Below are 22,529 nucleotides of genomic sequence, written 5' to 3' on the forward strand. Positions count from 1 at the left end.
GAGTGCCCCATATCCACATCTTTTTGTGTGTTCATCAGCCTGTTTTATTAAATTTTACTGAGATTCTGAAATATGACAGAGTTAGTCAATGAAACTATAAATAAGCACACACCCCCACCCTCATCCAAATCTAGTAGATTAAATTTAAAGCCTTCATTTCTGTTCTGCATAATTGACATCATTATCTGTCAAGCTGCTGGACTCAGGTTTGCAGTCATTATGAGATCATTAGAAAAAAGGTTGTAATAAGTTCAGAGGGCCAATCGGCTCTATTCTAATCACTGGAGAAGAAAGTGTTGATAGGGACCTCAGGGAGAAAGTATTGAAGCAGCTAGAGGATTTTTAATGACCAAATCAAGTTAGGAAAATCACCACCTGTGCCTCAGTGAACAGGATAATTCTGGCTTGGAGTGAGGGTGAGTGTAAAATGGATTTGTAATCACTTTTATTTTTCTCACCATTCTTCCTTGATTTTTTTTAAAGGATGAGGGTAGTGACTGGGAATCTAAAGAGCAAAGCAGCAGAAAATAGGATAAAAAATCCAGAAAGTAAGGATACTGACAGAGTAAAAAATGATGAATGACATCCTATATTAGCTATGTGATGAGCTTCAGGCAAGAACAGAGGAAATATCAAACATTTCAAAGACATGGGGAAACAGTTCTGTGAAGTAAGATTAATCTCTGTGAATTGCATGCACCTGAAAATGGCAAGTACACTAGGTTTTCTCACTAGTCAGTGGGGAGAGAAAAGAGCTACCCGCAGATTATTTGGTCCATCATAATGTGTCTGAGGTAACTGGAGAGATAACTTGACTGGGACTGTCTACTTACCTCCATTTTCTGGAGAGAGAATTCAAGTGAGTAAGCTGAGTTAATAAAGCTAAGTATTAGATAGCTAAATGCTCACACAATGAGTTAAATGACTCTCATTCGTAATTAACTCTACTAAACTCAAAGAAACGGATTCTGCCTTAGCCTGGGCTTTGTACTTGAATTTCTTGTTTCTTCCCTGAGAGAATTTTTCTCCTGTTCTTTATCTTGCCCATCCAGACATCCACAAAAATCTTATCACCCTCTTCCATTTTGCTGTCTTCCACTGTTCAGAAATAGCTACATAACAATTTTCAGAGCTCATACTCCTGAGCAGATGTTTTGGGGAAACTCAAAGCACAAGTTAAGATATAATATCTTTCATCAGCACTTGGTAGCTTAGAGTAAGCGCCACATTATTTGTATTCACGAGGCTTCTAGTTAGCATGGAGCATGGGCAGAGAAAATTTCCATCTGCTTCAGATGCAAATAGAGTGAGCTCATGTCTGCTCAGAGGGCAAGAGCCTATGTAGGTGTATCCTACATCTGGCTTATCTGTTAGATAATAAATTACTCAGAACAAGAGCAATCTCCTTTCTGGATATTTGTACAGCTCTCAGTACGGGAAATTATGGGTTCTGCTGAGGTCTGAAAAGGCCACTCCATTATGAAAACTAAAATTTAGAGTCATCCACTTGTCATCTACTTCTTCATTAAATAAATAAATGGACTACATTAAAGCAGAGGTGAAAAATATCCAACAGATATACTTCTAATGGAAATATAATTTAATTGAAAAAATAATCTGTTCATAATATTCTCATATGCACTGTTTTATTAGGTCTTATTATCAAGAACTCATTTAATCTGCATCCTTTGGAAGATATTATAGGGAGGGAAAAATTTAAGCTAGATGAATGCATAATATTTGGAATGAATGAATATGTTAATATATCTTAGATTGACTGAGGTAGGCAATTAAAATAATCTTTTTGCCACCATATATAAGTTTGGAGACTAAGAAAAATACAGTGTCAGACTTATTTGTTTGTTTTCCTTACTTTTTTTTCTTTCTCTCCTCACAGAAACCTTTGACGTCATTATGAAACACTGTCACCAGCAAAACAGGTTATTTAAAGCAAGGAGACAGATGGTAGCTCTTTTCCTCAATTTAAACTATAGTTGCCTTCTTTATTTTATTTTATTTTTTTACTCAAAAATAGAGTTTTGGGCCACCAAAGGTTATACTGTGTGAAACTGCTATATAAGATTACCCAGTGATTGAATCAATAATAATCCCACCAGTTCTCAGGGAAATCAAATTTTGCATTTGACTAAATTGAAATAGGAAACTAACTTCCTTCTATTTCTCTAAAGTTAGAGAATTCAGACTATCCAAACCTTGTCCACTTTGTTTACAACTGTTCCAAGAGATCTTGAATTATGAACCTTCAGTTGGTGTAGTCATCAAAAGTGCAACACTAATTTGATCTTATTTTTTCAATGGATTCTGTGTAACATTCAGTTCTATGTTTTTGTTTTGGGTTTTTTTTTTTTTCTGTTTCATTTTTATGGATGTTAAATATTATTTATAATCTTGGGGTTTTTTGCACGTGTCTTGTTGGAGTGAGACTCCAGATAGTTCTCTAGGGTCTACAACACCTCCAGCTCACATAGGGGATTCACCTCAGTAATATGAACCATTAAACTACACTCCTGGTTTCACAATTTAGTCACTAATGAGAAACAGACACTTTTGGAAAATAATTATTTTGTATCTTAGAAATAAATTGCTGAATGGAATATATTTCTGTTTATTGACTATAATGTCAGCTGAAATTCTTTCATCACAGAATCATGGAATCTCAAAAATGGCTGAGGGTAGTGACCTGGTCCAATTTATGCTCGATCAATGACACCCAAAGCAGGGTGCCAAAGGCCATGTCCAGGTTTTTTTGGAGATCTCCAGGGAGGAGGCTTCACAACCTCTCCAGGCAACCTGTGTCAAGACTCAGTTCCCCACAGAAGTGTTTCCTGATGATCGGAGGGAATCTCCTGTGTTTATCATTGTGCCTGTTACCTCTTTTCTTAGCACTGGGCACTACTTTAAAGAGCCTGTCTCTGTCTTGACTGCACCCTCTCTTCAAGTATTTAAAGACATTGGTAAGATCCTCACTGAGCCTACTCCTTTCCAGGCTGAATCACCTCTGTCAACCTTTCTTCAAAGGCAAAGTGTCCTGTCCCCTTAATCATCTTTGTCTGCAAGTTCAAATCACCTGAATACTTTTAGAGAATGATGATGACTATTTTGTTTCTTTCCTGATCTGTCTTCTATGGTCTTGTGCATATTGTCATTCATATGAAGAATGACATGTTGAACCTTGCTCATCTAAGAGCACCTGAGATTTGCCTTTACACAACGGTAACCAAAAATAGTAGAAAGATTTCCACTGAAGTTGTGACAGGCCACTGTTCGGAAGGATTATCTCCTTTCTTACCTAACATCAATAAGAAAACAGTTTTGTTCTAAGATCAGAGCAGCAATCCAAAGCATTCAGTTATGTCTATAGCAAAATGTTTGAAATACATACTTAAATTACTACAATTCAACTTAACGGAGAAAGCTAGCTAGCTTTGCTGTGTGTGACACATATAGCCTGTAGCAGTGTTCATAAGGAGAATACTTTGACATGTAGACGTGCAGAGGTGTCCCTTCAAAGCTCAAATTCCTACTTGAATTCCTTGTCTAGTTTGTGAATCGTTATGTTTCTGAGGCTTATGTCAAGAGTTCAAGAAAAGCAAATTTCTGCATTTATGCACACTATCTGCATGTTGAGATTTGTTCATCACCAAATACTTTAAGGTTTCCAGATGAGAACAATTAATCATGTGAAAATTTATTTTAGCACATGATTTAATTCAGTTACATCTAGTCTTAGACTCCAAGCTTAAAGCACAAATAAATTCATTCCCCCTTTTTATTTACCACTGTTAGTTTCCAAAGCTACTACTGAGCTGTGTATGTGTCTATGTATCAATGTCCATCTAATAGCTCTGCTTCTACTGAGGTTTTGGCCTCCTTTTTTGTTGTTCCATACAGTAATTCCTGACAGCCTCTTGGAAGATAAGTATGTTATTCTGCAAATTATTTCACTGAACAAAACACATCGACCCTTCTGAGAACGAGAAGTGCTTTACAATGTAGTCCCACTAAATTTAATGACTGAATAAGAATATACTGACGTAAGTCAAATGAATAACAGAATGTAGCATATAATTGGCATAAATATACACTAGCAATTTAAATTGTTCCTTTTTCTTCCTTGACTTTAATTAAAGGTATTTGTATAACATAATTAATACTCAGAACATATTATATTTGCCTGAGAGATTTTTTTTCTTTTCATGAGTGCTATAGTTTTCACTGTTGACATTGTAAACCCACTATGTCCTTCATTGATGAGTCATCTTTCCTAGCCTTTGACCCAATCAAAGACAGTATAAATCCAATAGCTGCAGTCTGCAGTTATTCTATTTTATTTTTTTGAAAAATCAGTTTTGTACAGAATTAGGCAAATGTTCACCTTTCTGTTGACTAGTGTGGGCTTGTTATATGACCTTTCCTGATAAATGAATATTATACTGCTAATTGGATCTGCTTTAATATTTAGCTTTGCCATCAAAGGTATGAACATATCAAAGGAACCACTGGAAAAAAATCAGAGCCAATATGTCAGCTTCCCCAGGTATCTTCATCATTTTTTTTCATAGGTTTCATAAAAATTGAATCACATATCAATTTTTAAAATTCTTTTTTTACTGTTACAAACAAATCAGTGAGTCTAATACTTCCTTTGGATATAAATCTTTTGTCACGGAGCTGCTGAGATGCCTAGTGGCATTTACTGAAAAGAAAAAAAAAAATAAAACTCTATGAAAGTTTTTGTTCCTGGATTGGAGAAAACAATTTTGGATCAATTTAGACCTAGTGAATCCAAACTTTATCAATTTCCTGCTGGACAGATGGTACATTTTTGCTTCCAAATAGAAGTCAAATAGCAGAATATTAAAGTATATTTAATGTTGGAATAAATATGTCTTTATTTTTATAATTAGTAGTAGTAGTACTAATATTGGAATTACTGTAGTTTGCTTCTTGTCCACTTATCTAGTAAGTATCCAATCTTAAAGATACAGATGTTTTGGTCTTGCTGAGTATTTATTACATAGTTGATGGGACTATGAGTAATTATGTGTTGACATAAACTGTGACGAGAACACCTTCAGACATTTTAGGAGAAAATTTGGGGCCCTTTTGTTTTGTAAGGCTCAGCAATGGCTGAAGAGTTTCAAATAAAACTCAGAACATTCTACACACAGCCTAGTAGCACAACTTGAATAAGGAGGCAGCATTCAGGACCGTAGATCTTATAGAAGCAGGAAATAAGGGACAACACTTGCCTACCTACTGTAGGAAACATTTTATTAAACCGTGGTTGAGAAAGAGGCATGATCTGCTTTTGCTGGGGAGGTGGACTTAGTGATCCCTAGAGATCTCTTCCGACCCCTGCAGTTATGTGATTCTGTGACCGGTATCATAGTTTTTCCCAAAGGTTATGAGATAGCTGAAGGGTAACTCTTCTACAGGTGTAGGCTGAGGTGGTATTGATAAATCTTTCACATAGTGGAAAGAGCAGTGCCCTTCATCTTAAGAAAGAGGAAAACGTTGCTGTATAAGGATTGCATCTGAGGACCCCCAGACCTTGCCTAATTAGTATTTTTCTCCAGCACTTGGCTTCTATTAACAATGTATGGTTATAAGAGTTTTTCTTACAGAGTAAAAGAAGACAAAAAAGAGCTCACTTACCAAAACTCACTCTTCTGAATTACTTCTATTCTTTCTGAAAACTAAAAGCATACTGGAACAAACAACAGACAATAAACAATGTTACACAATATGGATATAATTTATTATTACCTTTTTTTAACTAATGACTAGGACAGGACTGTATTTCTTCTGCGAGAACTGAGTTTTATACAGTATTTGAAAAACATTAATAATTGGACAAGCATGGAACAAAATACAGTATCTGCATTCTGATACTGAAATATATATATATATATATATTTCTCCTTTTTCTAGGGAAAACATTCAGGTGACAGATGGTAATTGCTAGAAGAAGCGAATTATTTATTAGCCAAGCAGGTCAGAGAGTGTTGTAAGCTTCCTGATGACTTTCTCATAGAAAGACTTCTGAAGAAGCAGCTGATATGATAATTTTTTATGAAGATTCAAATTCTAATTTGAACTCTGATCACATCTTCCAAGACCAAAACTCCTCCATTCTATACTGCTGTATAAAGAGTTCCAAAATTTAGAAATGAAGTCAAAGCTGTAATCATTAGAATTCTAAACGGAGCTGTGATTCTAGGAGCCATCAGAACTTTCTTACACTATACATTGTATAGATAAAGAACGGGTCAGTCCAGGCTCACCTTTTAAGTACATGAGATGATCAAAGCACAGGAGGGGAAATCGAGATACAGAATTATTCAAGCATAAGAGACAGAACTGGAATTGCTTCAGGTCATAATAATTCATTGGATCTAGCACTTGTTATTGGAGAAAATGGAATTTCTGCTCCATCAGTAATCAAATGGTCTCTCAATTTGGTCACAACATCTCAAATGTCAAATCTCACAATTTTCCCAACTTCTGCAAAAGAAACCAGAACTGTGATAAGGATCATATTACTAGTGGTACTGTGGCCATATATTTTGAAAAGAAACAGAAATATTAGGTGTGGATGGGAAAAATAACTGTTTCTCTGATTCTTACCTACCATTATTTGGAGGAACTGTTATTTACTATCATTATGCTGGCTTTTTGATTTCTCTGTTTGCATAGGTAACAGTGCTTCTAAAACAGATGTGTAGGTATATATGCAATGCAAAAATACCTACAATTTCTCATCATAATTTTTTTTTATAATGCAATTACATAAACAAAGATTTACTGACAAATTTACACTTCCAATAAAAAAAAACTGATAAGATTATGCTTTGCTGGGATAATAAATTTATTATTCAACAGCTAAGGATTTTAGATCAAAGCAGTATCCTGATCTACAGGTCTGCCTTAGCTTCTACTATGTAAACAAAGAGAGAAGGAAGGTGGAAAAATGTGTTGACTTTGCATTACCCACTAAACAGTTAGTGCACATGACTGGGCATGACCTTTCTGTTCAAACAAATGCTCTCATCAACCAGGACAATAGAAGATGTCAGACTGTAATGCTTGATATATATTCCACATGCTGGGTGAACTGGATATGGCCCATTTTACTTTGCAATGAAGTAAGCAGTCCCGAACACACATTCATTTCTGGTAATTGCTTTTTTTATTATTATTATTATTTCCCCTCTGCATTGCGATATTGGACAAAATATTTTGTTGTTATGTTTGTAACTTTTTTTATGCCTAAGTTTATATGGCGTTCTTCGTCTTTGTACTTAACCTTAGGTTTTGATTCAATGCACAATGAAGGTCATCAAAATCAAACATGAATTCTAAGGGAGTTGGTGAATTTTGAAGTGAATTTCCTTTTAGTTATGAATCCAACATTTTTTTTTTCTGAAGAGAAGAACAAGAAATACATTATACTGTGCAAAAAGATTGTATAGACAAGTAAAAAAGAAGAGACCAGTCAGTCTCTTTTTGAAAAGAATCACAGAATTGTAGGGATTGGAAGGGACCTCTAGTGATCATTGAGTCCAACTCCCCTGCCAAAGCAGCTCCCTAGCCCAGGTTGCACAGGTAGGTGTCCAGGTGGGTCTTGAATACCTCCAGAGAAGGAGTCTCTACAACCTCTCTGGGAGACCTATTTCAGTCCTCTATTACCCTTACTGTGAAGAAGTTCCAATGCATATTTGTTCAGAACCTCCTATACATCAGTTTGTGAATCAGCCTTAACAATGATAGGACTGTACAGACAATCCTCTGTATTCTTACGTAAACAAAAATTCATCTAGTAATTACAAAATGTTAAATTGTCTATTTTTCCTCTTTCACACCATTAAATACGATCTTTGATTCTATTTTTCAGAGCTTTGGTGGTGCTTTTGGTCACACCATAGAGAAAAATACTGTGGAGAGATGACAAATGGGTGAGATGGGTGGCAATCTCTTGTACTGCAACAGGATTTGTCTCAGGATCTATTTCTACTAGTTTTTCCAGGGAAATGGTAGTTCACCTCTTCACTGACTACCTGAGGTATTCATCTCCATACAGTATGACAGAAAACACAGAGCAGTACTTAAGCAGTTTAGTCCCTGTTCTTTCCCACCACCTTCTGTCTGCATTTTATCAGAAGTACTCCTGGTCTCCCCAGCCAGATCAGAGAGCACTAATTACAAAAGAAGGGACCAATACTACCTCATCAAATTCATACAAGGGTTGCAAAACTTTGAATCAAATAAGCTCGGTTTTCTTTCTTTGATCTTTTTGCTGTTTTTTGATTGTTTTGGGTTTTTTTTAGTTTATTTAAAAAAAAAAAGCAGCTTCAAGGTTAAGTTCATATAACAATTAAAATCATTTTTAACATGTTATATGCTTATAATCCATTAGATGCTACAAAACCATAGGAATCATTTCAACTTGCTTCACTGAACAATTATAATTCATTGAATCTTTGTAATACTATACAACAGTACAGTAGATGTTGAGATCAGAAGAATAATTTGCATTGCCCTAGTGGAGTAGCAAAACTCTGGCTATAGTCCTGAAGGTATTTTTTGTTGGGAGTTCAAGGTTCTGTAGTGTCAAGTAAAGATTTGGATATTGCTTTGGCTTTGTATCTCATGCAAAATACGCTCTCTAGCAGATAATGCCTCCAATCCAACAAAACAAGATTTCTAACCAAATTCTGACACAGTATGATCCAAGAGTATTGTGAATTATTTAGCTGTGGGGAAAATAAATGTCTTCAAAATGAAATCTCACTATCTGTCTGTCCAAAGAATGCCTCTAAAGAAAGACTGTTGGAACAATTTTTGAATTTTCTTTACTGCATGATTGATTCACAGAAGGAGCACAAACAAGTGTCTATTGGGGTCAAAAATGTCTCCAGCACTTCAATGGACTGCAGTAGTTAGTCACTGTTTTTTTATTTTCTATGTATGGCTCCAGTGCACAGGGGTCAAATACTGAAATGGAAAGAATGGAGAAGAATGGAGAGAATGGAGTCTGACCAAAGCAGAAGGCATATTCCACTGGAGAAGTCAAATATCTAGGATTGATCTATCTTGAGATCTCATTCAGTGCTCAACATTTTGTTTCAGTAATGGAGGAATACTTCTCTAGACACATAATTTGGATTACTAGAAAAAATAAATTAGTTGAAGTCACATCATAAAATCAAGAAAATGTTTGGTGAAAAATTGAAGAAAAAAATACATAGCACATCAATAATGCATACAACAAATCAGGCAGTAACATTGGAACCAGAAAGCATAATGGATTGACCAGTGGGTAACAGAGGAATAACTTGTCCTTACCTTGATAAAAGGAAGTGTATTGAACTCCAAGGTTGTCAGGTGGACTGCATTTCTTGAGAAAATCTTGTCAGAAGTAGACATTTCAGAATCTAAGGAAGGCAATTGTCTTCTCTTTAGCACAGAGAACTCAAAGCAAGAGATCCTGATACCTCAAAGTCTAAGCTATATCAGGAGCATTTAAGTGCAGATATATCCCGTTGTGCTGTTCTATGTAACTCTGAGCTTCCCATCAGCTTGGCAAGACAAGTTTTCCCTGCATAGAGAGATAATGGGTTTTTCAGTATTTCAAATCTCTCTAGGAGATGATAGAGCAACTTTTTGCTGTTTTTTGTTTTGGGAGGGGGGAGTTCCAAAATTAACCCCCTTAGATGCCATAGTATCTCCAGGGTTAGAAAGAACCTCTGTCAGTCATGAGGTACGTCCCTGGGTGGGTTTGAACCACCAACCTTTCGGTTAACAGCCGAACGCGCTAACCCATTGCGCCACAGAGACTGCCTTTAGGTCTCATTTTTTAGAGATATAAACATCTACTCAACCAGGTATCTCTCTCCAGAGGATTAATCTAAATTCCAAAAATGTGGAAGTCCTCATTGTGTAAATACAACTTTTATATGAACTTCACCTAGCTCACTATACTCTTATTTTTTTTTTCTGTATCAGTCTTTGTCTATACTCTTTCAGACACAACTTTCTGGATCACTCTTCTATTGGTTATTAGAGGGAATTAATACTACCTTTAGATTGTTTCATCTGTTTTGGCAAAATATCTACCTGCATTTCCTATTGTAATGATCAGTAGCTAATACTTAAAAAGAAAATCTACACTGAAACAAGAAATGTAATCTATTGATCTCAAAACTCAATTTAGAATCTTAACTCTTGCATTGTACTTAGTGAAAAAAACCCACAAAACTAAATCAAAAGCACCTTATATTCTGAGGGGCTGAGCATCTCCTGTCTGGAACCAAATGGGATTATTCTACTATCAGTTTGCTGAGGCTCATGTATTCTGAGAGTGGCTAATAGGGCTCATTCTTGCACTGAGACTTCATCTTGACTCCAAGTCTTGTTTTTAGCACATACTCTTGACCCTCATTCTTCCAGGTCATCCTGCTCCTTCATTACATCTTGTTACTGTTTAAATGTCAGGACTTAAAATTCTTTGGGATATTAATTAATTTTTCATTGTATTCATTTTTCTTTAAAACAATATAATAGTCAGCTGGTAGAGTTTGTATATATTATATTAAAACACTTAAAATTGTAACAAAAAATATTCACTGTTGATGAGTGAATTAGAGGAGAACATATTAATAAATCTCTTAAGCAATATTGGTATTAGTGAAATTTCAGGATGATTCTCTGATACGGAGATAATGTGTCACAGAATGGTACGTGTCCTCAGTGTTCGACTTTATAACTGCATAACCAAATCCAAATACATTTAGGAGTATTTTCAGATCCATGAAAGCTGCTAAATTGTTACTAAATTCAGAAGTTTCTTCAGGCAGTAAGTTGTCCAGTGACAGACCATATCAAGGACCAACATAACTGTTTGATGATATGAATTGCTTTGCTTGTGAAAGTTTCTTGATACTGTTTAATTTAGTATTCTTGACATAGCCTACAGATCAAAGGGTAACCAAAGAAGTCCTGATGAGAAGCCATTTAAAGGAAGGAAGCAACAGCCAGTGTCTGGCACAGGGGAAATCTAAACTGGAGTCTGCAGAGCACCATTTTTATAACTCAAATTGGCAGAACAGTTCAATGTTCCTTTAGTCAGGACAGCATTAACCTTCATAGGTTGTTAGTGTTGTTCCTGTTCTTGTTTTTCCCTTGCTTGAGAAGAACAATGCTTAAAACTACATCGAGTAAATACTGAAGAGTATCACAGACATTGACATAAGAAAATTCTACACTTGAAAAAATGGTTTATTCAAAGGACCAGACTTTTGGTCTGTGAAGCGAGTCACATTTGAGCAAGAAGGGTAGCACTCAAAATATATATTTTTGAAAAACAACAACACCACCACAGTAATAGGCTATTAGAATATATCTCAGAAGATAGATACACTGACATTCTGACACACTACCAGGAGAGGTGTCAATAACAAGTTTGTTAGTGTGCTACAGTATAGTGACTTTACTAAGCACCAGGGAGGCCCATTAACTAATGCTAAAGATATTAGTGAAGTTTTCAGTGGCATGAAAGTATCTGCAGAACACATTAAAGTGTAATATAGAGATCCTTTAACTACTCTGAGCAGATTGGTATATCCCTAAAGTGTGATTTCCTACTACATGTTGATTGTAATGAAGGTACTGGGGGCAAAAGAGATAACTTGGATTATAAAGACATCACTCTAATCTTCACCAGTTCTACAAAAGCAAGCTATCTCTTCCCAATATGCCTACTCTGGATTTACAGTGCTTCTTTTTGTGTTACCCTTTCATTTACATTGATCAAAAATAAAGCTGAATTCCTTTATGAGAGCTGGAAACTTTTCAAACAGAGACTAGCATGTAGGTCTGTGTTTGTAAAGCACCTTTAATCAACAATGGACCTATACCTGCAATTGGCAAGTTTTCCCCCTCAAAAAATAGTGACCAATATTACAGTTATTCTGTGCTTTACTTTAGAAATATTATCTACTTTACTCAAAAAATCAATCATGCATTTTTATTCTCTGTAGAGAGTTATAAACAAAAATAAAGTAAAATAAGAACAGCTGCCAATTTAGCACCATTTCTACCCTCAGATTTATGTTCCCAATGTACTTTTAATGCTAATTTATTAGAAGATGCAGGATGAGGAGCTTCACAAAGGACATGTCGTGTCTGATCAACCTCATAACATTCTATAAATCAGGGAACAAGAGAAAACCCACTGATGTCATCTATCTGAAGTTCAGTAAGACCTTTCACACTGTGCCCCAAAACATCTCTCTTTCCAGATTGGTGAGATATGGATTTGATCAGTGGAATGTTTGATAGATGAGGAACTGATTACAAGATCCTACCCAGGGAGTGGTGGTCAATGGCTCAATGTCCAAATGGAGATCAAAGATGAATGGTGTCCTATTATTAGTCTGTGACTAATGGTCTTTAACATTTTCATCAATAGTGGAATCAAGTGAACCCTCAGCAAGTTTGTGGGTGATGCTAAGCTGTGTGATGTAGTTGACACACTTGAGGAATGGGATGACATCCAGAGTGATCTAGATAGGCTTGAGCAGTAGGCCCAGAAGAACCTCATGAGGCTCAACAAATCCAAGTGCAAGATCTTGTACCTGGATTGTGTCAACTCCGTCTACCAATAGAAGCTGGAAGACGAACGGATATAGCACGGCCCTGCCAAAAATCATTAGGGAGTACTAGTTCCAGTGTATTCAAGCTATTTAACTATCTACAGTCACTATATTTTCTAACAGCTTCATAAACTTTTTAATATTTATCTTAACCACAATACTGAAAGATAAAAAAATATATAATTTTACCTATTTTCATGGTTTTTTTGTTGGTTACAATGTTGCAAAAAAAAATTAATATTAATAATAAATACCTACAGGAAAGTAAATCTTGTATCAGTGTTTAATGACAGGCATAAATTCAAAGAAAAAAATGGACTAAAGGCCAAGCATATTGACTCACAATTCCAAACTCATGCTTTTTGTACGTATATATGAAGATAATTTTCCTAATAGAAATAATTATTACATTGCATCTAGAAGGAATTTGAATTAGACAGTTATTTCAGTTTACATATGGTAATAGCTAGTAATGAAGCAAGCATGTTAATTTGGTATAATAAGTTTTCTTTTGAAAAAAACTCATACATTTTATCGATAACTTTGCAGAAATAGAAATGTCATTCTTCCAAATCATGTTCTAGATTGTCTCAGTAAAAAGTTCTTCAGAATAAGTGCAAAAGCACTTGTAGATTTTTCTTGTATATGTTTCACGCTCTGAGAGCATCCTGGGAATGACTTACTTTGTAGAGAGCCTTACTCACATGAGTACGGCTACAACTGCTTTTGATTCTATGACAACTGCTTCTATGTCTAGGATTTGTCCTAGAAAATGAAAATGTTCCATATTAAACAATTTTCGTTGAAAGTCTGCTCCATTTGTCCAATCTCTGTCTCTTCAATTTAGAGACTAATATGTCATGTGGGACAGTGTCAAATGTCTTGCACAAGTACAGGTAGATGACATCAGTTGCACTTCCATGAGTCACCATACTATATCTCTGTTGTAGAAGGCTCCTAGATTTATCAGTCATTATGTGCCCTTAATGACTCTATGTTGGCTGTCACCAGTACCCTCTTTATATTCCATGTTCCACAGGTTCCAGGAAGGTCTGCTTCATGACCTTGCAGGGCACAAATGCGAGTCTGACTGTCCTAGTTCTCCAGGTCCTCTTTTCTCCCCCTTTTGAAAACTGGGGTTATGTTTCTGCTTTTACAGTCAAATATGTCAGAAATTGTCTTAGCAATTTTATCCACGAGTTCCCTCAGTACCCATGGATGCATCTCATCAGATCCCATGGGCTTGTGTACATTTATGTTCCATAGACAGTATCAAATCTGCTCTTCTTTTAATGTTATTGCTGGCAACAGCAACATTTTTTCTTATAAATTATTATACATTTTTTCTTATAAATTTTTCTTATAAATTATATTAAATATATAAATATTATACAGCCTTTTACTGTAAAACTTAATTGAGAATTGATACAAGTTATTTTTTAAAGAGTTTTCAATGGTAACACTACAAATGCAACTTACATCAGTCCACATGAAATTGAAAAATCTTATTAGTTCCAACAATTTAGAGGATACACTATGTGGCTTTTATGAAATACTCCAAAAAGTGATGAAAAAAAAATAATTAAACCTTGGACTCATGCTAAAAGCTGCCTCTGCCTTCATATAAAGAAAGGATATAAATTTTGTTTCCAGCTAGTGTTTGGATACATCATATTTTCTAAGGAAATAGGAGTTATTTACTTCTAAAAGATGCAGGCTGAAACAGATGAGTGACAAGTATCCAATAACATTCTAAGTCTCTTCCAGATGCCCAATAATTAATTGTCTTATTGAAAGCCAAGTGGTACAGGTCTCATACCCAAGTCACAGTGATTCCTCATCTGTTATTTAGTTTACATAGTCTTAAAGTAGACAACATCTTAGATGTACATCCTAGTATCTTTACATCAAAAGCATAATAAAGAAATAGACATGAGACAGCAATGTACTTGTAATTTGTAGTGAATGCAAACTAGGAAGTGTAGAACTGCACACTATTGTATACAGGGCATTTTGCACTTACATAACATCTATTACTTACCATTTAAAAAAACATCTAAAATTTCTTTAGATAAGGCAGAGTATAAAAACTCATCAGTTTAACTAATATTAGTGCAAAGCCTAAAGGTAGAATGCCATCTTAGAAGGGGTTAAAAATTAATAAAGGATGAAAGAAATCACCAGAAGCACTGACAATTCCTATATTTTAAAAGTCATTAGCAACTTCTTGTTTGGAAGAGGAAAAGTGGAAAAGATAATTTCAGATGTAGTTTCTAATGGAATAGAATGGGGAAGATGCAGTGATTTTTCATTTCATTTCTAATGGATAAAAACATTACAATGAATTTCTTTGTATGACTTTATTCAGAATTATTAAACTTGTACAGAAAACCTGATTTTTTCTTTTTTTCCTACTTTTTATAACAAGAAAGAAATTGTGTAGTTCCAATGAAATGAAAGATGCAGTTCCTGCCCTATATTTTTAACATCATTTCTTTGAAGAACTTGTGTAGGGAAATCTGTTAATTGAAAACATTGACAGGATCCCCAGAAGGCAAAAATCCAACTAAAAATTAGTATAAAGTTTTGCTGAAATATCAGAAGTTCCTGAAACTAATTAACATCTCTTTCTTCAATGCATGCTAATGGAATAAAAAAAGGTCCATTCACCACTTCAGCATAGCTGAAAAGTTTTCAAATAGACTTTTTTCTCACTAACAGTTATCTTATGAATATCTTGTCAGCATCACTGCCTGAGTAGAGCTACACTTTAGCAGCAGCAGTTAAAGATTTATTAATTGCAAAGACAAAAAAAAAAGAAAGATTCCCGTCAATATCTGCATGCTCCTTTATCAATCTTTCTTCTTTCTGGGCAGAGGATGGTTGTTTATAATTTTAGTTTGAAGGCCCTTCCTAGCAGGCAACTCAGTTTGATAAGCAGAATCCTACATTTGTGCAAGTGCCATAAGTTCCTTTGTACTTCACTCAGAATAGCTAACTGCTGCCCAAAACACAAGCTATAAACCTCTTAGCTGTACACAGTACTGATCTCAGACCTGAGGTCTAAATTCATACCCGTCACTTAGTCAAGGTACCCAAAATTAAGCCACGTGTCAAATCTATTTCTAATGTCTAAGCAAGAATAAAAGGAATATTTAGTTACTATTGGTTCTCAGTAAGTGTGGTATTGTTTTAGGATTTATTCATTTATTTATTTTTGTGGTGTTCATAATCTCATGTTCCACGAAACTTTTCATTCTGTCCATGCTGCTCTTTGGAGGCTAGCTCAGGGACATCAATGCTTCACCTAGGGAAGACTAGTACTAGGGAGTTGTGGGGTACCATAACTCAAGTCACACTCAATCAAGCACTCTAAACAAAACTGTGCAGCCATGTAATTTACCTGGGCTGACCTTTTCCAGAACACTCCTGAACTTGCCTGGTAGCAGTGATTTTTAAAATGATGTGCCAGATGTGGTACATTTAGTCTTGGGAGCAGACAGACTCATGTTCAGCTGACAGAGTAGAATGCAGAATCACTTCAGTGATCATGTCAACTATTTTGAGGCACATTGCCACAATTCATGATGGGAATTTGGAGGATTATTTTACATCTGGTTCCTACAGAGCCCTAAGCCTTTTAATCTTATCCATCATTGTCTGGAAAGGATTGTGTTACTAATGCATAAAGCAAACATCCATCAGTTTATCCCATGAATCCAGTAACTTAAACCATCCATAAGAAATATTGTATTTGCAGATGAAATCAAATAATTGATCTTTGCATGGGTTATATGTAGTTCACTTCTGGTGAAGACCACCCCAAAATAAAATCAAGTACAAATCAATCACATTGACCGTGAGAATTATTGAAATATTCATTTGAATGTTTAATAAATAATTTGCATTTCATAAATATGACACATTTGTCCTTCCTGTGGCTGTGCTACTTGCTATATATTTATTATTATGCAATGCAGTTTCCTGGAAAAAAAAATTTCATTAATTTCACTGAGCTCCGTTGAGCTTCAAGACTTCTTCCTATCGTGTATGAGGTCACATCACAAATATGACTGCTTTCAGATGAGAAGAAAATGTCTAAGACTTGAGCAATTCCTTTCATGCTAGTGCTTTCTACTGATGATCATCTAGGAATAGTTGATGAATAATAGTAATTCCGAAAACACACTGAGATAACTGGAATACTCTCCAGATCTCTACTTCAGTTTTCAGGTCAGGCGTTGGCTGAGCCCATGTGCAGAATAGCAAGGTATCTTCTGGTGATAACTTGTACCTGTAATGGAGTAAATGTGAACATGCTTCTTATTTTACCGATACTAAGCATAGGAGCAGACACAGTTTGTGCCAGAAAACTGGCAGTCTAGCTCAGACAAGACTATCAGACAAAGGGCAGAAGGATGCAGAGATGGAAGTGACTCATCTTACATGGCAAAGATAAAATGCAAAGATCTTTTCAATCCCTTTTCTCAGGTCACCAAGCCCCACTGCCCTTCTCATTGGAAATGTATTCTGGTAACGTCCTTCCTTTCAGAGCATTGGATGATGTCAGCTGATTAATGTTGCAGACAGGAGATTGCAAGATCACCCAAGGTTAATATGATAAACAATTAGAGAACTTAGGATGCAGCAGAAATCATATTGTCTGACAGCTCTGTAATTGTGATAGTGGTGTAACTCTGAAACAACCGCCTCCCTCCAAATGCACAAAGCCTGCTCCAGCATCAATAATAACTCACATCTCAATGCTGTCAGAGATAAATATTGCTGATCTCTAGGCCACTGAAATCATCTTGAACCAATAGTTACAGCCGTCTGGGAAAGACATAGTGATAGAGGAGACAATAGCAAGAGAGCAGCTCTTAGCTTGCATCTGATGCCAAAGCCCTCCATGACTTCTAGTTCAGTCAGTCATGTGAGAAGATACAGGCAAAAATGCCCATAAGTGAGTGAAGAACTCTGTATATTGGAAATGCTAGCAAAGCTTATGTGATAAAAGCACTGAGTTTCACAGACCTCAATAACCAAAAGACAATAAATATTATGGATGTGAACACTTCAACAATTAAAGCTGCTCCCCTATCTCGAACCACATTTTGAGGGAGATAAAAGAGTCCTAAAAGACTGTCTTTGAACTGAATTCTGAAAACTGGGAGTGGTCAGAAAAGGGCCTTGGGGAGTGCAAAATATATTGATTGTATCAACAGAGGCATAAAGGATCTGAATGGACTTTACAGTAATGGGCACACAGAACTTCACAGGAAATTATAGACAGATGGGGAAACTGTAAATAGATGGGGTAATAATATAGGAATTTGTGGTGTTAACTATATACTCCATTCACTTTAGATCTATTAAATCAGTGTCATTGACTGGTTTTAGTGGTTTTTAGGGCTACATAAAATCCAGTGAGCTCTAAATTTAGCCTTATATGTCCTTATTTTGTAAATCTGTATTACAGTAGGATGTGAATAGGAGGAGAAATGGCTTTCCAAGAAAGATAAGAATAAATATTGTGAAGGTTTAGCTGTTTTCTCTTTCATATATATTATTTATTAAACAATTTTATAACCTAAACATTTCAAAATAAAACTTCTTCAAAGGCTGAAATAATAGTAATAATAATTTAAAAATCAGTGTTTGTTGGCTGAAACTTTATCAGAAGATAGTTGGTGATCTCAGCCTCATTTCATTATAAATTATTTTTTCCAAAGCATTAGCTGTATCCAAATTCAAAATGAACAACGTCCTGGGCAAAATAATACAGTGGTATCAAGGCAAACCTACAAACTACAGAATGAATTTGGAAAACATTCACATTTAAAATGCTATAGTCATTACCTTAAATGAATCTCTAGTAAATACGATCAATGACATCTACTGATGTCATATTATGTTACTTAAAAAGAAAAAAAAAGACTACAAGAAAACAAAAACCCATAAAACTTTTAGCACATTAAAATGTAGTTAATATGTATTTCTTTCCATTACTTCCCTGTAACATCAAAACAGCTGTGCAGTAGTTCATATGACCTCAAAGTGTCATATTTATTTCTCTGAGAAAATAAAGAAGGTTGCAAATGACCACCTGATGTTAGCTCTTGGATTCATGTATTATTATGATTATTTATCCAGTGGGTGATGGGAAATATTTTTAAACAGCACAAGCAAGATTTGGTGCTAAAGAGTGTTGATAAAGTGTTAAAATTCTGATTTTCTTTCCCAAGTGTGAGTAAAGTCTGTGATGTTCCTCCATTGGTTTTGCTTTGTTCATAATGATTTTACAAATGTGAGTCATTAGCAGTATCCTTTTCCAGACAGAAATAGCTGCAGTGTAGCTCACATTTATTTGTTATTATTATTTGTTTGTTTGTTTATTTAACACATTACTACTAAAATGTAGCATAGATAGCATTCAATTTTTGCTAGCTGTATCAATACTAAGAATATAACTAAATAAATAAATAAAGAGAGAAAAAAGAAATCCAAGAAAAAATATATCATTTAGTTTAAAGTAGAAACTTATTTCTTGCTGCCAGTCTGCATTCAAACACTTCTATGATAATAGTAAAAAGCTAAGACAGCAGAGATCCTTTGGGTTAAAAATGTAATTATTTCAGACAAGCTGTCAAGTTATTAACACTAACATGGCCTAAATCTAAAAAATTATGTACCCAGAAACCAAGATTCACACTTGATTGTACCTGACTAAGAGGTTTTCAATTCTATAATGACTTTTGGCACTGGAAATATGCCTACAAGGTTCAAACACTTTGGAAAAAATTGCCTGGCAGGTTCTTTGCAGCCTTGTTTGATTTCAAGATCAGAGTGAATTGACTGGAGATGTTAGCAATGGTTTCTCAGGTTCTAGTTTTAGAAACTCTGAGACATTACTGTGAGAAGCCATGATATCTTAGGAGTAAGCGATAAAACACAACTGACAAATTCTTTGTCCCTGCATGTTATGTTGGGTCACAAAGATGCTTATGTGGGAGTCCCTCTTGAACTGTGGGACTCAAAAAATTTTTGAAAAAAAATTCAACAAAGCAGTTTATCAATTCATAGTGTGACCTTCAATACTATATATAAAACTGTAAGCTGTTCTAGATGTTTGCATTCACTTAGAACTTCAACAAAATACTTTCAGGTGCAGAAAACTGCCTTTTAAAATTTATCCTCTTCTCTCTGTTCTTTCTGACATGAGCTGAACTTTAAAGAAGTTCCAAATTACTGTGGAAAATCTACTAGATATCAGGAAAAAAGTCATTACTGTGAGGGTGGTGAGACACTGGAACAGGTTGCCCAGTGAGGCTGTGGATGTCCCCTCCCTGGAATCACTCAAAGCCAGGCTGGATGGGGCTTTGAGCAACCTGGTCTAGAGGGAAGTGTCCCTCCCTATAGTAGGGGGCTTGGAACTAGATGATCTTAAAGGTCTCTTCCAATCCAAACCATTCTATGATTCCATGAAATGCTACTATTTTTGCACATCCAGGCTACACTGAAATAATCAAATGGAAACCTTATGCTGCAAATTATTATTTAAATCTGCTGACTTCTATAGAGATTTCAGCAGGATCTGGACTCTGTCACAAAACCTAGTGTTTTCTCAGAAAATCATTCAGAAGAAAAACAAAGGTTAGGATGGTGTGTTGGACATAAATTTCATTGTTAAGTAAAATTATCATCATCTGAAAGAGCCTGGTACAAGCCAACTCAGCACTGGCAGAAAACAGAACCACCACACTGAGAATACAGAGCCATTAAGTTGACTAGATCATGTGCAGTCTGTTACTGGAGTAGAAACTGTTCCTTAACTCTTCTCCTAATCATCTGGTATGTGGCTTGAGTAAGACCAGTAAACATAGTAATTACCTCTAGTGGGTCATGTAAATGTGACAGAGAACATCTCAGACAAGATTCACTTGATAATGCCTCTGGATGAATGTGATTCTTTTACTTCATAGTAAGAGCTAACATTTGGAGTCATAACTTCCATTACAGTCTTGCCATTTCAAAAATAATTTATCTATTAATAAAAACAATGCAACATTAAGTGTAATCATTTTGGATCAGGAAGAGAAAATAGGAAAGGTTCTCATTTATAAAGAGACAGTTTGAAGTGGTAAAGAACTTAATATTTTTCTCCCCAACTTGAACTGAACAGAAACAACCTCAGATTTGTGAGGGTGTCCTGGAGCAGGCTCAAACTTCATGTGTGACATCTCCAACACTGAGTGGAAAAAACATGCCATCCTAAATAAATGCATTTGTGGACATAAATACAATTTTTTTTATGTTATATTTAAGCCCCCTGCTAGATGAGTTTAGAATTAAAAAAAAAAAATTCTATACACAGAAGTGGTTGACAATCAATGCTTTCTTATACAGATTAATATGTAAACTTTTGTCATGAGTTACAAAGCTTTTCCAAATAGCGTTGCTGAAAGCAATGTATGAACTTGAAAATCATTGAACAAAGTCCCTAACTCTACATTAGCTGTCACTAACATTTTGGGTATAGTACGTACACTTGTACCAGGCTTCTGGTTGATTGACACAATTATAGAATACATGAAATATCATTAAAGACATATCAAAGAACTTCCTATATATGTACAGAAAGACTGTTTCAAATGCCACTGAATGGAGCACATGAAAAGTAACAAAGTCACTCTCCACAGAAATAACAAAAAATACCATAAATTGTGAAAATACTGAACTTTCTGAAGAATGCTATTGTATATAATTCATTGAAGACTCAAAATGATGCACTACATGGAGAACTATAAATAGACTCAACAATGTATTAATAGTGTTCTATGTAAAATTTTCTGAAGGTAAGGGAGTTTCCCTTGCAGTGATGGAATGACCATTAAGTCCAAAGTTCCTTTATCTTCTACAAACAGATAATAGATACAAACTTTGGAAGAGATGAAAGGAGGAAAAGGCACTCAAAAGTAGTGGAAACAGTCATTATGTTTTAATTGTCTTATGTTGATACCATGGGAGACCACAAAAATAGATATATCCTGGGGTTAGGTACATGGAATGAAATTGAAAGAACAAGATGGAAAAAGGAAAAAGACTAGAAAATCCTTGATATGTGAATAAGACCAAGTCTACTCACTATAAATTCACCTTTTCCCAAATTAAGAAAATTCATATCATCATTATTTGGTTCTTATTTCCCCTTTTATGTTGTTAGTAGATTTTAAATCTTATTTCTCCAGCACTTTCTTCATAGCAACAAAGGAGATTTGTATTTTAATGTTAAAAAAAATGTTAAAATTGCTTCCCTAGGTGAATCCAATGAAGACAAAGAAAATATGTCCAAATTATGAAACCTGTGATAATCACCGTCCTCACCAACATTTCAATTTTATTTTGCAGTCTTTGTTGTCTATAAGGTCATTATGAATGAATAAAAGTTTAGGTAGTGTTTACCTAGTTCGCTGTATAGCCTGCAGCATCTCCATCCACTTTGGTGTGGCAGAGGAAGAAACAGAAACCTGCTATCCCAAACCAATACTGTATCACTTGCTAGCTACCAAAGTTGCAGACAGCCCCATTTAATGAAATTCTTCATGGAATCATCAAATCATTAAGGTTGGAAAGACCACTGATATCATCAAGTTTAAACATAAACCCATGTCTGTGACTGCTCTAGAACAGTATGACATCTTCCCTTTTCTTGAACACCTTCATGAGTTCCAACAAAGGCAATTCAACATCTTGCACCTTACTAACAATACAAGCTGGAAGAGGAAAGGATTGAGTGGTGAAAAAGACCTGGAGATAATGGTGGATGGAAAGCTGAACATGAGTCAACAAAGT

General features: G+C 35.3%; 1 non-coding gene across 1 annotated transcript; it reads right to left on the minus strand.

Annotated features, from left to right (window-relative positions):
• Positions 1–9,787: 9,787 nt before the first annotated feature.
• On the minus strand, positions 9,788–9,861 carry TRNAN-GUU (transfer RNA asparagine (anticodon GUU)). The gene has a single exon. It is a non-coding gene; the product is annotated as a tRNA-Asn (tRNA).
• Between the last annotated feature and the right edge of the window lie 12,668 nt (positions 9,862–22,529).

The sequence above is a fragment of the Cyrtonyx montezumae genome, unplaced genomic scaffold (assembly GCF_038088225.1).
Source record: "Cyrtonyx montezumae isolate F1298 unplaced genomic scaffold, pur_monq_1.0 scaffold_8, whole genome shotgun sequence".
Lineage (NCBI taxonomy): Eukaryota > Metazoa > Chordata > Aves > Galliformes > Odontophoridae > Cyrtonyx > Cyrtonyx montezumae.